Source organism: Propithecus coquereli, unplaced genomic scaffold (genome assembly GCF_000956105.1).
Source record: "Propithecus coquereli isolate 6110/MARCELLA unplaced genomic scaffold, Pcoq_1.0 Scaffold169, whole genome shotgun sequence".
In the NCBI taxonomy this organism is placed as follows: Eukaryota; Metazoa; Chordata; class Mammalia; order Primates; family Indriidae; genus Propithecus; species Propithecus coquereli.
Genome location: NW_012141524.1, coordinates 2,281,334 through 2,297,089, shown reverse-complemented (window position 1 = coordinate 2,297,089; position 15,756 = coordinate 2,281,334).

Below are 15,756 nucleotides of genomic sequence, written 5' to 3'. Positions count from 1 at the left end.
TTTGAACATATCAGTTCATTTAGTTATGCAGATATTACAAATATGACACAGTTCGTTATATAATAGCAAAAAATCACATTCGTTAATATCACCACCCATCTCATCAGGAAAATCTCTCAAATATGAGGAAGCTGACAACAGCACAGCAGGTAACACAAGTTTTCTAAACTTTTAATTTTCACTTGAGACTTTGAAATTTATTACTGGCAACAAACAGTGTCAGTTGTTTTCCTTGAAATGACAAGCTCACTTTGTTCATTTTCAAGAAAATGACTGCCAAATAATTAAGTCTAAATAATCACAGTTTGGTATTCATTCTTTCAAGTAATAATGATGTTGCATGCAAAATGTGGCTAGTTTCACTAGCAACTCAAAAAAAAATCACATAAGGTTTTCCTCTAGACAAGCAGTATACTCTGGATATACAGCAAATGTACTTTTTACATATTTCCTATCTCATCACACCAAAAGGTAAAACAAACTATAGTCAAGGGTCAAGATTTAATAAATCAGTAATTGCTACTACTTCATCAAGCAGTAACTTTTCACTTTCATCTTAAGCAAAATTAGCTTTTTTTTTTTTCTGTGAATGTATGGCAGTGAAGAATACCTTAATTACTAACTAGTACAGTTTGGTACCACTACTATTTAATTCCTACTAAGAGGCCACAGTTTTACCCATCATTGCTTTTGCACCAGCAGAGCAAATGTTAAAGCAGTAGAAAAGGCAAAAAGTTAGCACTACTATGATAATAATCTTTACCTCATGGATCCCCCGAATGGTTTTTAACTTCAGTTACCCACATGGGTCTGTACAACACAATCTGAGAACTGTTGTCTTATGGAAACACTGAAAGTTATGAATAAGCTGCCATCCCAAAATCCATAGTAAATATCCACAATTCACAATGAATGTAATTGTGAATCATAAAAATATATTAAGGAGCTGCATGAATTCTTTAATTTTTAACTCAAAATTGGTCTAATCTATTCTGAAACTGAGCAATAGCATAAATAACAACAGAAATCAACAGTTAGTGAGTATTTCCATGTATTATCTCATTTAATCCTCATAATAACCCTATTAGTTAGCTGTTATACTCATGCTACGGATGAGGAAAACCGGGGTGAAGTAAGGGGAAGTCACTTGTCCAAGGTCACATTAACGATCACCAATATTTATTGGATTCAAGCATAACAAAGTATTATGGATACCTTAACCTCTTAAGTCTTCACATTTTTATTATCCTTTTTTTATCCTTTGTTATTCTTTATATCTTTATTACTAATTTTACAGGCCAAAACTTTGAATCAAATAGGTAAAGTACCCTGCCAAAGGTTACCCAAGTAGAAAGTAGTGGATAATCTACACACAAATCCAAGTCTATCTGAGTCCAGAGTACAGTAACACTCTGCCTTGCTATACCCCACATAAGTACATTATTTGTATATAAACATAGTTTATATACTTATATAGTTACTAGAATCTTATATAGTATAAAAGTCAACTGAACAAGACCTCTATTTGGAGAGATTTTTACTAATTTGATTATCCCTGTCTTTAAATGGAACAAAACCCACTTCCTTTTAAAATGGTACACTCTAGACCTGCAGTCCCCAACCCTGGGGCCTCAGACCAGTAGTGGCCTGCCTATTAGGAACCCAACACACAGCAGGAGGTGAGCAGTGGGGAACAAGTGAAGCTTCATCTGTATTTACAGCCGCTCCCCATCGCTCACATCACCACCTAAGTTCCACCTCGTGTCATATTGTCAGGCATTAGATTCTCAGAGGAGCATGAACCCTACTGTAAACTGCGCATGTGAAGGATCTAGGTTGCGCGCTCCTTATGAGAACGTAATGCCTGATGATCTGAGGTGGAGCTGAGGCGGTGATGCTAGCACTGGGGAGTGGCTGCAAATACAAATTATCACTAGCAGAGAGGTATGACTGCACAGTCAATGCAATGCACTTGAATCATCCCAAAACCATCCCCCCACCCACCCCCTTGCCTGTGGAAAAATTGTCTTCCACGAAACCAGTCCCTGGTGCCAAAAAGGTTGGTGACCGCTGCTCTAGTGAATTAATTCACACTATCTGAACATAACAACAAATTAATGCAAGTGAGATTACTCTAAAAAAAAGAAAAAAAAAGACTCAACACTGTCAAGTGATATTACCCCATTTTACAGATGAGGAAACTGAAACTGAGAGAAGTAAGGTAACTTCCTCCAAAGGCATGTTGCTCATAAATGGTAGAGTCAAAATCAGGCTGGACTTACCCTGAAGCCCAAAATCTTCAGTCACAGTATCTGCATATATTTAAGAAGGCCTCAAGCAATAACCAAGGAATTGCTTACACGGTCTAGCTATAGAACTTGCTGATATCATACTCACTCTACCCAAGGCAATCAAGATATGAATCATCTTGTATCCTAAAGACCAAGAGGTGAAAAAGAAAAGAAAGCTGGTGTACAGTGAAAATAAAGAGCCATGTTTTCAGGTGCTTTAAGTAAAGAACTTATAGGTAATGTTAAACAAAGAAGTAAAATCACATAGAAAGGCCTTAACACACATCTCTGTGGCTGAGACAAGCCTGCCTCCATTTAAAAACAAAAGCCTAGAAGACGGTATCATCATAGATACACAAGCACTCTACAGATTACACAATAACTTTCAGATGCTAGTAGCCCAGGAATGCTGCAAAGTTTAGTAAATTGCAGCAGATATCATTTTCCTAAAACTTTCCTAAACTCCAATCAATCAGTAAAATTTCCATTTCAAGTTAGCACCTATTGAGGTTGGGGTCATGCCCCATGTTTGTTTCTATTTTAAGGGACTACACTGCAAGATGGTTGCTTAATATTAAATCCTAAGTGGGAAAGAGAAGGAATCAAGGTTTATCCAACTCTATTCACTCTGACAACTTGTAACTCAACTTTTAGGAAGTATAAACATACTGAGATTGGACACGGGAGTGTGGCTTTAATTTCAAACAAATCGTCTTCTTAAGGAGTCCCCACGTTTGACAGGAAGGTGACAAAATGGAAGCTCTGTGGTGTACCACCTAAAACAGCAGGCAGTACAGGGGAGAGATGAGCAATCTCACTCGTCACAGAGTACCACATTCTGGATTCCTTCTACGGCAAAGGGAAAAAAAGACTACAGAGAAACTTTACCTCCTTCCATCAATGATTCCTAGCATAACCAAAAAGAATCACCATCTAGTAATGTAAAAGCAGCTGACAGATAAACAGAAAAAAAAAAAAATCAAGATTGAGGTCATGTTTCTTGACATGCATCATTTACACTAAGGATTCCCCCACTTATCTGAATTAATTTCATGTACCTCATTTCATTCAGATAATTGAAGTTTTCCTTTTAGAGTTGTAAAGTGTTTACCTCAACATAAACTGTCCACTTAAAAATACCACTACAAAAATTACCACCCCCTCCTCTCTACATATATACATATATTCCACTGTAATTAAAAATACGAGATTTTTGGCCTTAACAGGAAATTTAGTTCAAAAGTCCTCTTTAAAAAAAATAGCATAAGAAATTCTAGAAGAAAAGTTATGGTCATTACCTTTTTAATACAGAGTGTTTGCATTACTTGTTAAAGACACGGTAATTTGGGTGTTCAATACATGACTACTGTTCTGAAACCAAATTAAAGGTTTAGACTACTATAAAGAGTTTGATGACTTGCCTCAATACAATAACTGGGATTGTATAGAGCACAAAATCAAAGAATTCTCTTTTTTATGAGCAGGTATTTAAGGACCTTTTAATGAGAATTTACTCTTTAGTATATAATTACTAATGAACAAAAATAGGGCTATTAAACTCACTTCTTTATAGTAACATAAAACTTCTATGTGTAAGAAATATAATATACACATATCGGACTCAAGAAAAACTGAAACGTTCAATGCCTTACAATATACTGAAAATTATACACTTTTTCTTCTTAAGTAAATATCCTTCATCAGGTGACTGATGAAGCCATGTTTTATATGGATATGCCTATAATTTAAAATACACAGACTCTAGTACTAATGGAGGCAATGATGTGTCTAAACTTCTTGAATGAACTTTAAATTTCTATATGAACATTGACTTTCCACACTAACAGCACTTACTGTGGGGATGAATTTCTATGTAAGCAATATTTATATATCATCTGCTATGTGCCAGGCACTGGACTGAGTGCTGAGGACACTGCCAGGAACAGGAGAGATTTAGTCCCAAGGCTCGGGGTACACACAGTCTAGAAAAAAAGATAAATAATGACCATGCTACAGGAATGTAAAACACATACCTGATCAAATGAAAGCTCAAAACTGAGAGAAGACAGAGGCAGAAAATCAAACACTTAAAAATAATTAGCTACTCCTGAAATTGGATAAAAATCAATTAGTGTATCTCCACTAAGAAGGCAGAGAACCCAACACCAGGCTAGTCAGGAAAAGGGTTCCAACTCATGACTGTATGAATCCAGGGTGTCCTTGAGTCCCTAACGCAAATGAAAAGTTGACCCTCAAGAAGGATTCAAATTATAACAGCCAAAGAGCCCATATCTCATTATTTAAGCAGTCAGTCTGGTGAGTTTGAGTCCAGAAGACACTACCACAATATTTTGGCTCTGCAGGACCCCAACCACCTGTGGACAAGAACAGGTTCCTCCCTGAGGGGAGGAAGATGGCCAGGATGCTAGGGTGCCCGAAAGGCTTAAGACAAGGTTACAGTTCCACAAGGAACATGGAATACAAAAAGAAATCAGACAAGAAACATATTAAATCTATGGACTATTTACTACTAAAGAAAAGTCTCTGGAATTGCTGCTCTGGTTACTTTTCAAAAAAAAAGTTTTTTTTTTAAATTACCATTTGTCTAAATGACTGAAGTGTGATCCTACAGAGTATGAGGGAAAAGGACTACATATTCTTATCAATTCTTACTAACTGTCTAATTCTATATCCTAATTCTATCTGTAACTATACTGAAATATTCTACATGTCTCACACACACTTTGTTAAGATGTTTATGCCATATTATTTCAAAACTCCTCATGGGAAAAGGGTCTTTTCAAAATTGAAACTTCCATAGGCAAACTGAGTACATTGCCAAGGGTGTGGTGAGATACCATACCTCTGTGAGCAACAGATGCTCAGGGCACCCGAATAATTCCAGATCCTTCCTGCTGTAGGGGATTGGGTTGGAGAGGGGTGGTCTTAATGTATCTTTAGGCTGGGTGGAAGGGATTGATCTGGAAGTGGGTAGGCCAGGTAAACTGGGACTGACATAAGAACCTGAGATGACATATGAGATGATTTGCTTCCTATAAATTAAATACCATGCTACTTAACTCTACTGTACAATTGCTTTCAGTAATAGTATTCGTAGAAAAAAATGAATGAAGTTCAAAGATATTGTCCCTGTGAAGGCTATTACCTATAAGACTTTACATGTTCAAATAGGAATCACTCTATGGAACTTGGCCAAAATTTTACCAAAGCTATTCAAAGAATGGAGTGGTGGTACTTTCCAAAAGAAGCATTTGAAAATTTTCCTCAGTTTTTAAAAAATAAACAAAACATACTATTATGATCCACTAAAAAAAAAGAGATAAGAAAAAAACTAAGGAAAAAAGAAGACAGTGTTTTTAAGTATCACCAACATGAAGCACAATGTATCAAATACAACCTAAAACTCTGTAAAGTTTCATTCTAGGACAGCTTGCCAAGGTAGTCTGAACTCCAAAAGTCATGTGCCTTACAAGGGTCTATATGATGAAAAACATGTCCTTATAAAGTGAAACCAAGGCTTTAAAACGTGGCCTATAGTAACAATTACAGGGTCACTCAATGTATGGTTGTCAAACTTTGCTCCAGTGGAAACTTTGACTTATTCTAGCTTGACTGAGGTGTTCTATCACTAAATTTTAAAACTATCTTTAAATTTAGTGTCCACACTGTAAAATATATCCATGTAACAAGGCTGCATTGTACCTCCTAAATATATTGAAATTCAAAAAAAAAATTTTAAATATAAAAACCAAAATGATGTCCTTTCCCAATTTCAATGACTAATATACATTAAAGAACAAAATTCCCGATGTTAAGTTTGTTCCCCCAATTTTTCTAAAATACCCGATACCTATTACCTATTTCAATATTGGAATTCAACCTAACAGAATATTTGGTTCAACACAAAAAAAGAAATGAGTTATTTCAAGTTTACTATATCATGATTGAGGAGTTCCAGGCACTCTGCTACCTTCAGAAATTTGATCAAGCCCAACAAGACCACAAGCATTTACAGAGTACCCACTACACTTGACACTGGACATACACAGAAGAATTAAGACATGGTCCATCTTTTATGAAGCCCCTACCAGCAAGTGTACACAAGACAACAAATATTTACTAAATGCCTACACTAAACATTGTGCTGTGGGAGATGCAAATTCACCCCACCCCAGCAAAGACTTAGGACTTAGATACTTGAGGCCCACTTAAAAAAAGTGGCGTTGGGGATGCTGGAATTAGATTATTTCATCTGATAAGATCTCCCTTCCTAATTAATAGTCACACATGGCATAACGTTTCAATGACCACACATATGATGGCGGTCCTGTAAGATTATACTACTACATTTTCCTGTATCTTTCTTATTTATGCTTGGATTTGTTTAGCTACATAAACGCTTACCATCGTGTTACAACTGCCCACAGTTTTCAGTACAGTAACATGCTGTATAGGTTTATATAGCCTAGGAGCAATCAGCTATACCATATAGCCTAGGTGTGCAGTAGCCTATATCACCTAGGTTTAAGTTCACTCTATGTTCCCACAATAATGCATATGCATGTCTCAGAATGCATCCCTGTCATTAAGCAATACATGACTGTATCAAGGTTATATAAACCATAACTCTGAGACTTGAAATATCAATCTCCTGGAAGTGACAAAGACTATCTGAATCAAAAATATGAATAAGGATTCTTGAAGTGCAAAATAATTACTAAATTCAAACAAAACTGGAAAGTAATGTTTCAACTGACAGAATGTAAATATTTCCTACCTATAAATAATTTATACCATTTTTATCTAATGGGTCCAAATCACAAACTAACAAAGCAGGGGGGGAAATGAAAATTTAGTAATTATTTGTAAGGTACCATAATCAAACTTTGGTATATGAATATCCATTGAGGAGGTTTGAATTACCTAGTTAAGTATTTAATTAATTAAGGCAACTAGTTCTATTCAGCTCCTGCTAAATCTCTTCAAAAAACTGATTCTTAATTTCTCTCTGTAAAATAATGAGACTGATTTACACAGCAAAGGTCCCTTGCAAATCGAAAATTCTGTACTTCTACGGTTCATAAGATTAAGATGTCGGCATGATTTCAAAAATAGGATCAAAGGAGCCATCTTAACTTCTCAAATTGGTAATGCTAAAAAATGTACTGTTTCCTACCTTATCGCAGGCAGAATCATGCTGCAGATTTTAAACTACCCATTGTTTTCAAGTTCATCAAAGTTTCATGATTCAAAAGGTACTCCTCCAATCCTCAATACTAGAATTGTTTCACTGAATACAGTACAGGACCCTAAGAAAAATGGATAACAAAAGTGAGAGGGAGCTGAGAAGAAACCTATACCTCGTCGGACATGGAATGCACTAATTAAAATTCAATATTGCACTTGGTATGTAGGTTCCTATATGAAACTCCTGTCATGGTTAAAGCTTAAGGCTAAACAGGTTAATAGAATCCAACAGAATGGTTCTATTAAATTATTACTGAACTTTTTCAGCAGCTCCTTTACCTGACCATTATGTTAAGCTTTAAAGTCAACTTCAAGGGTAGCACCAAATAACCAAAGCGAGCCACACTGCAGCCAACGGCTGCATAATGAAATCCACCGCGTGTGGAAAATCACCCTCAACTCACGTTTTCCATTTCAAACTGTGATACAGGTGGAGGAAAAAGTGTAAAATACAGCCTTCTCTTTGAACCTCCCATCACACGGCCTCAAGGCCTAATTTAAGAATCGCAAAGATAATCTAATGCAGCATAGTTCTCAGAAAACTGAAAGTTGTATTTGCAAGAAAGAAAAAAACCTATTTCTGGATTAAGGTTAAATTAATACATTATTACAACTTCGCTACTGGAGTCTCAAGACTTAAATTCTGAGAACTTTTCCACCTGAACAGTACGGGATTGTCTGGATCCCGATGAAAATAAGACGTATGTGCGGACTCCTCAGACAAGGGATTTGGGGAAGCGGACAGAGGTCCTCAGTCTCTGCTGTCAGAAGGGCGGGGGGCGCTCTGGGAATGTCAGGAAAGTGAGGCCATAAGGAGCCAGGCGTGAAGGTTTCCTTCAGGAAGGCTCGCGGCCCGCACTGCAAGAGGCCAACGGCCGGGAAGCCTCGAGGTCGGCGAGGAGGCTCCTCCGTCTACCCAGGCCAATCCGGAGAGCCTGGCCTCCCCGCTCATCGCGCGAGGGCGACGCGCCCCCACCCGTCCTCGCACGCCGTGCGAGGAAGAAGCGGCGCGCCAGGCCGGGGGAACCGGGCATGCACGAAGGGTAGAGACCAAGAAAATGAAATCAGAAAATGGCCAGTTTGCAAGCGGAACGAAACGCCGCGGCCCGGACCCCGGCTCTGAGCGCAGGGCGCACAGCCGCGCAGAGGGCGCAGCGCGTGCGCCCGGGAAGCGCGCGGCCTCAGCTCCGCCTCCCCCTCCTCCCGGCTCCCCGCGCCGCCGCCGCCGCCGCGGCCCCTCTGGGAACTCCGCGCCGCGCGGCCCCGCGAGGCGGGCGCCTGGGAGGGGAGGGGCCGCGCTCCCCGCCTCCCCGCCGGCCCGCGCGGCTCCCCAGCCCGGAGCCTACTCACCTCCTCCTCCTCCTCCTCCTCCTCCTCGTCTCTCCCTCCTGGCCACCGGCGCGGCCCAGCCGGCGACGCGCTGACGCCGTACCCCTCCCCCGCGGCCGCCGCCGATGCCGCCGCCCCTCCCGGCCCGCGGCCTCCGGGCGCGTCAGGAACAGGCCCCGCCCCCGGGCCGCCCCCGCGCTCGAGGCTCCGCCCCCTGCGCAGCTCTGATTCCGCGGGCGCGGGATCTCTGACGGCCGCCGCTGCGGCAAGTTGATCCGCGGTGGTCCGACGGCCTGGCTTCTCGCAGCTGCTCAGTGCCCGCGGTCGTTGCTCAGCTTCCCAGCTGCCTGCTCACCTTTTCCCATCTCGTCAGCACCCCCGTCCGCTTTTTCGTACTCTTTCCCTAACCCCTAGTCCTGTTCTAAACTCACGTTGGCGCCTTCTCTTTCCTTCTGGAAGGTCTACGCCGCTCAGTGGGTCGGCCTCGGCTTCCTCCTGCCTTCCTGCCTGTCTCTTGTACCCCCTTTCCCGGGGCCGCGGTCGTTCCGGGCTCCCTCCCAGCCACCTGTACCTGTTCTGCAGCTCGTACTTCCTCGGCGCCTGCTTTGCCAACGTGTCCTAATTTCCTTCTGTCTGGACCCCTCTCGGATCCCTGCTGGCAGGGTTGTGCTTTCCTTTACCTACATCTTGGGCATCCTTTCAGTTCGAACTAAACACACTTCTGATGCAGTTTGGGTATTCAATAAATACATGTTCGCGGTCCCACTTAGGAAGAGAGTCACACTGAGTAATTAAAAATCACAAAGCAAAGTTATAGCTGGGGAGACCATCTTTTGACTTGCATAGTTCCATCTGTACTTTCTGTATGCGATAATATATTAATGGACCACTTAAATTTCAAGGAATGGAATTTTCTGTTGGGGCTTACAATTCACAAATGTTGAATGTTTTTCCCTGCAACCTAACTCACTTTAGCTCTTTTACTTATAAAATACACAGTAGAAAGAGAATCAAGATTCTTAGGTCTCTTGTGTTCTTATCTGCGAAATGAAAAATCTGTGCCCTTCTCCTTTAAATTGCTATAACTCTGAATTAGAGGATTTTGTATTTGGAAGGGGGTTGTGAGTTAAATGACTCAGGTGAAGGTAAACATGTAAATGTAACTGGATGTCTGGTTTATTCAGTGACTTCATTTTTAAAACTGCAACTTGGAAGAGTTAGGCTGTGATGTGGAAATGCGTTAAGAAACATACCAAAATAAAGGAAACTGATAGGCCTTTGGAGTTACAGTCACAAGTTGCTTTAAGTTGTGTGAGTAAACATTATTATCCTTAAATTGAAGCTCTAAAACTATCTTTTGTTCTAGACAAAATCCACCCTCTATGTGGACTTTCAAAGTTTAAAGCTATTGTTGAATTGAACAACAGCATTACAAGCATTTGAAAGCTTAATAAACCATCTGTCCATCCACTTTCACACAAATTGGAAAACAGAAAAGAGTAAATGCCAAAAGCTGAATGTGAAAGTTCCTAATTACATATGAAACTATTATAGTAAATCCTGATCCACAGAATAAAGTACAAGATGCTCCTCCACTTACAATGGGAATTACCTCCCAATAAACCCATCATAAATCAAAAATATCGTAAGTCAAAAGTGCATTTAATGCTGGCAGCACAGCAGACAGTCCCCAACTTCCAATATTTTCGACTTTAGGATGGTACAAAATTGATAGGCATTCAGTAGAAACCGTAACACCATCATAAATCATAAGAAGCTCCTCGACTTGCATCCAGAAAGACCTATGGTAAGATTGAAAAATCTCAAGTCTAACCATGATATCTGAAAAACTCCAAAGGCTATAGATGCCATTTCATTGCTTTGGAAATAGAATCATATAATTTTAAAATTAAATTATTAATATCTAGTCTTTAAAATAATCTGTAGTCCGATCTTTTCATTTTAAAATGAAAAGATTTTCAAAGTCTTTTTTAAACTGATTAAGAACTAAAGCCCAAAGAGGGTCAGTTGCTTACCCAATGTTACCTAGCTTAATTGGAAACAAAGTGAGAATTCAAACTTAGAACTCCTGTCTCACATACCTGGCAGCATCTGATTTATAGTTAACACTTACACAAAGCTATTCATTATCAGAATTCTTTGACTTTGCAGCTTTGCCTACATGGTCTGAGTGATGTATGAAATTGTACTTGGCATTAGATAGAAAAGTATTGCTGTCAGAGGTTGTTTTGTCCCACTGGTTTCAAGGATTCCCGTTGCACAACCTTCGTCTCATTCAGTCAGGGTTCATCTGCGTGATCCAGGCAATTTTGGCCGGATCTCTGGAGCCATGACCCAACTAAACGCGTTCATCCTTGGAGGTGCCAGCACTGTGCCTGATTGTAAGAATTATGAAGTCCCTATTGTCAAGAAAATTACAACATCATTGGGAGATAAAATATGAAACACAAAATGATAATTCAACATTAGTAATGAAAGATTCAATCATAAATTCCCAATTTTAAGCTGGAAGATAATCCACATAAATTAAAGGAATGCTTCTTAAAGAACAAAAAAGGACAACAAAGGAAATTTAGAATTTAGATTCGGCTTATGGGGAAAAAAAGGTAAAGGAAATTATTTGAACAAAGGCAGTGAGAAGAAAACGGGCATGCCAAGAACTGGGAAAAAGTAGATCAGCCAAACCAAAACAGGACGTTCATCTTAGAAACAACAGAAAACCAAGCTGAAATGACAGGGTAGAACCATTGATAGAGGGCCTGAATTTGAACCTGAGAAAATTGGTCTAACGGGAAATCATTTTGGGTTCAACTTGAGATGGAGAGATAGGGGAGGGGAGGACAAGACCAGGAGACCATAACCTTGTCAGGTTTTGAAGAAGCAAATGGAATTTTAAAAGAAATGTTGGACATAAATGCTACTAAGGAAAAGACTTGGCTTCAGTGAGTATATATAGGGATCAAAAAAGAGTGCAAAGTCCCAGATGACTTTAGGGTTGTGTCAAGAGTCAATAACAGTATACATAGACCTTAGCACCTTAGAATTGGAAGATGACCAGCACTCACTGGTACTTTTAAAATGATAGATAAGGAAACAAGATGTTTTCCCAAGGTAGATCCTCCTCATCACATCCCATTCCAGAAAACTGTAATTTACTACTCAAATAGAATTAGAAAGAAAAAAGAAAGCTCTCACCCTGTCCCTGTCCATGGGCCCCCTGTCAGTGGTTTATTTTCAACGTATTTTTATTTCCATTTCAACCCTACTGATGCAAAAGTACTCAATAGTGCAGTGTATAATATTACAGTAGGCAATAAATCAATAAGTGTTTGTTAAATACATACCAAATGTATCTTGGTATGTTTCTACTCAGAACTCTGCTAGGTGTGGAGGACTAGAAAAGTATAAAAAGGGGCCTCTGCCTTTCAGAAGTTTATAATCTGGTTGAAGAAAAAAGGCCAATACATCCGACATAATAGAGAATAAATTCCATGGATGGTGAGAACAACCTATGTGGACTGTTAAGTGTGTTTATGTAGAAATAGTGGGGAATGCAGTTGAATGGATTGGAAGTGATATGATCTATAGGGTTCATCCTTCAACAAATTTTTATTAATCTTTAAGCGCTGTTCCAGGTATTAGAGGTAAAGCAGCAGAATAAAAAGCTCCTGCTCTCATTGAGCTTACATTCCATTTGGGAGAGACAGAGAAGAACAAGTAAATATACAATTATCAAAAAGTAATAAATGCTCTGAAGAAAATAAAAAGCAAAGGTGTCTAAATGAATGTCTATGGAGTAGGTTAGACCTTTCCAAGGGAGACTTAAACTATGACTTAAATGAAAGAAACAACCAGTCATGAGAAATCCAAAGAAGAGCAGCTCAGGTAGACAGTAAGCCCATGTAAAACCCTAAAAGGGGTCAAGCTTCATGCATTTGAGACTATAAAAAAGCCAAATGTGTCTGCAGTGTAAGGAGCTAGGAGGAAAGAGGAAGAAACGAGGCAGGGAGATCAGTAAGGCCTTGCAAGTAAGAAGGGATTTTGAGGCCAGGTTAAAGAATGGGAAATTGGAAGATTGGTCACTGCTGTTCTGGATTCGAGGAAGGAGAGATTAGGACCTGGAAGGCCAGATGGAAGCCTGCATGATAATCCAGGTAGGAGGTGATGTAAGGTAGACAAGGTTGATGGGAAGGTTAGCAAGGAACACAAAAATACCAAGAAGATTGAGTGTTTCAGAAGAGTGGTAGGGCGGTATTGGTCGGGGAGAGTTCATAGTGTCAAATGCAGCAGAGGGGTCAATGTGAATAAGCATTAAGGGAGAGCAACTATAGTTAACAACACAGATGTCATATGTGAACTCCAGGTGAACAGTTTCCTTAGAGTGGAGTGGTAAGAAGTGAGTAAACAGAGGCAGTAAACTTTGACTGTAACAATCAGTACAACTTAAAATGTACAAACCATATTTGTATTTTATTTACCTTTTAAGGCCATTTACATTTTTGGATACTACTAAAATTTTAAATCCATTTAATTGTTCCCATCCAGGTCCCACTTTTCTTTTTCCCTTTTTTTTTTTTTTTTTGTGAGACAGAGTCTTGCTCTGTCGCCCTGGGTAGAGTCCAGTGGTGTCATCACAGCTCACTACAACCTCAAACTCCCAGGCTCAAGCAATCCTCCTGCCTCAGCCTCCGGAGTAGCTGGGACTACAGGCAAATGCCACCATGCCCAGCTAATTTTTTTTCTATTTTTGATAGAGATGAGGTCTTGCTCTTGCTCAGGCTGGTCTCGAACTCTTGACCTCAAGCAATCCTCCCACCTCAGCCTCCCAGAGTGCTAGGATTACAGGCATGAGCCACAGCGCCCAGCCCGGGTCTAACATTTTGTCTCCATACTTAAAGAAGAACAAACTTACACCTTAGAGACGTATGTGATATGTTTTCCTGGGCAAAAACTCAGTCATATCAATGACTCCTTGCTCTAAATGTAATCACAGAAAGTTCACCCTTATTCCTAGGAATATGGCCAGAGCCTAAGAGTAGAACACCAAAGCAAATGCAGTACCATAACAGTTATGTTTTCATTACTCCTACCTGTCAGGTCTAAACCAGATGGGCAGTGAGTATGACCTTGGACACATCATATATTCTCATTGAACTCAGGTTTTCATTAATAAAGAAGAAGAATCTCTCAGGTCTTAGGCCTATAGACATACAAGTTAGCTCTTCTATAAAAGAGAAACAAATACTATTCTGTGAGATGTACATGTACAGCTACCATGACTCCAAGTGGTACTTTTGCAGTCTGGAAGAAGACAACTTGGTTGAACTAGATGTTCATTTTATCAGCAAACTGCAAGACAATTAACAAGTACTTTTCTTCCCTGGAAAATAGAGTAGATTAATTTGGCAGGTAGAGTGGAAGAAAAAACCTAAAGCCCCTCCATTTGTAGCCATGCTGCCTGAACATCTCAATGAAAGCAAGCCTTACTCTGGCCAAGTTACGTCCACACATGCACGTGCATGCCTTCGCCCAATTGTATGATGTCAGTGGGTAGAGTGTGTTAATTTCTTAGGTGTTGTCGAAAGATGGAATGCTATTAGCACTCTTTTATTTGGAATATACTTCATTTGGCGATCCATTGAGAGCAATTAATCTCTTGGGATAATTTGAAAAACTTCATTAAATTGAAGGAAGGAAAAATAAGTGTAAGTTATTCTAAAAATAATCATGAAATTTACTGTTTAATTTGTTGGCCCAAATGCTTCTCAAGTCAGCAGTGACCAAGGATTGCTGGCATTAATGAACAATTACTATATTGCTGAAATCAACACCATATTTAGCCTTAAAAGCCATCTTGTTATTGGTGCTGAAAGAGGCCAAAAACACCAGTAGCTCGGGAAGCATAAAACGTGCTCTCTGTTGATGAAATGATCTTTTTAAATTGGGGTTTGGCTATTCCAACACTGTCATGTGAGGGAATCTGCTTTATCATTGTTACCTTCTGGCCCAGAAATAGACGCATTTTATACGGTGGTTCATCCTGTACCTTTTATCAAGGATAAACTCAGGGTTTTTTGTGTAAAAACAAAGAAAGCTTACATAATCTCTCTTCATGATTAGCCCTTCCAGTAATTATCTGTTGCTTGGAATCAATGTCAGCCAACCAAGTTCAGATGGCAAAAAACAATGTTTTATCTGCAGTGATGTGATTTAGAAGACTATGCACATGTAAGGTACAGCTATGCACATACAGAGAACATATTTATCTAATTTGACTGCCAGTTATTTAATTGATGTTTGTCAAGCACTTTGAACATGAAGAGAACTATCTGAAAGCTGAGAGCTGTTACTTATAATCATTTTTCCTATTTGTTGAACTAAAATTAGCATACAAATGTGATACTCTTATGATATCTTTGAGAGAGATGCTCCTATTCTAACTAACTCTTTGGACCATACTTTAAGAAAGTCTCATTAAAACTTAAAGGCTCTTGTTTCTGAAAGTCAAGCTTCAAGCTGGTTGGGTATCATCCATCAGTAGATTTTGAAGCATACAGGCTAAATAAACACCAGTGACAGCTTGGGGAAATGTATGCACCTGTTTATTGAGAAGATGTTAACAGGGGCAAGTCTAAAATAAGAACACATACCACAACCTGATTTTCAAGAAGTTTTTGTGCGTGCCTACACTTAAAATTACCCATATTATCATCTAATTTTTTTCTTCTAATTTTCTTTCCAAAGAATAACTACTAATGAGCACAACGCTTTGGTAACAATCTGAGAGGAAAAGAAAAAAAAAAAGGGAAAGACCCTATTTTAAAGCTTTGAGGAGAAGCATACATGA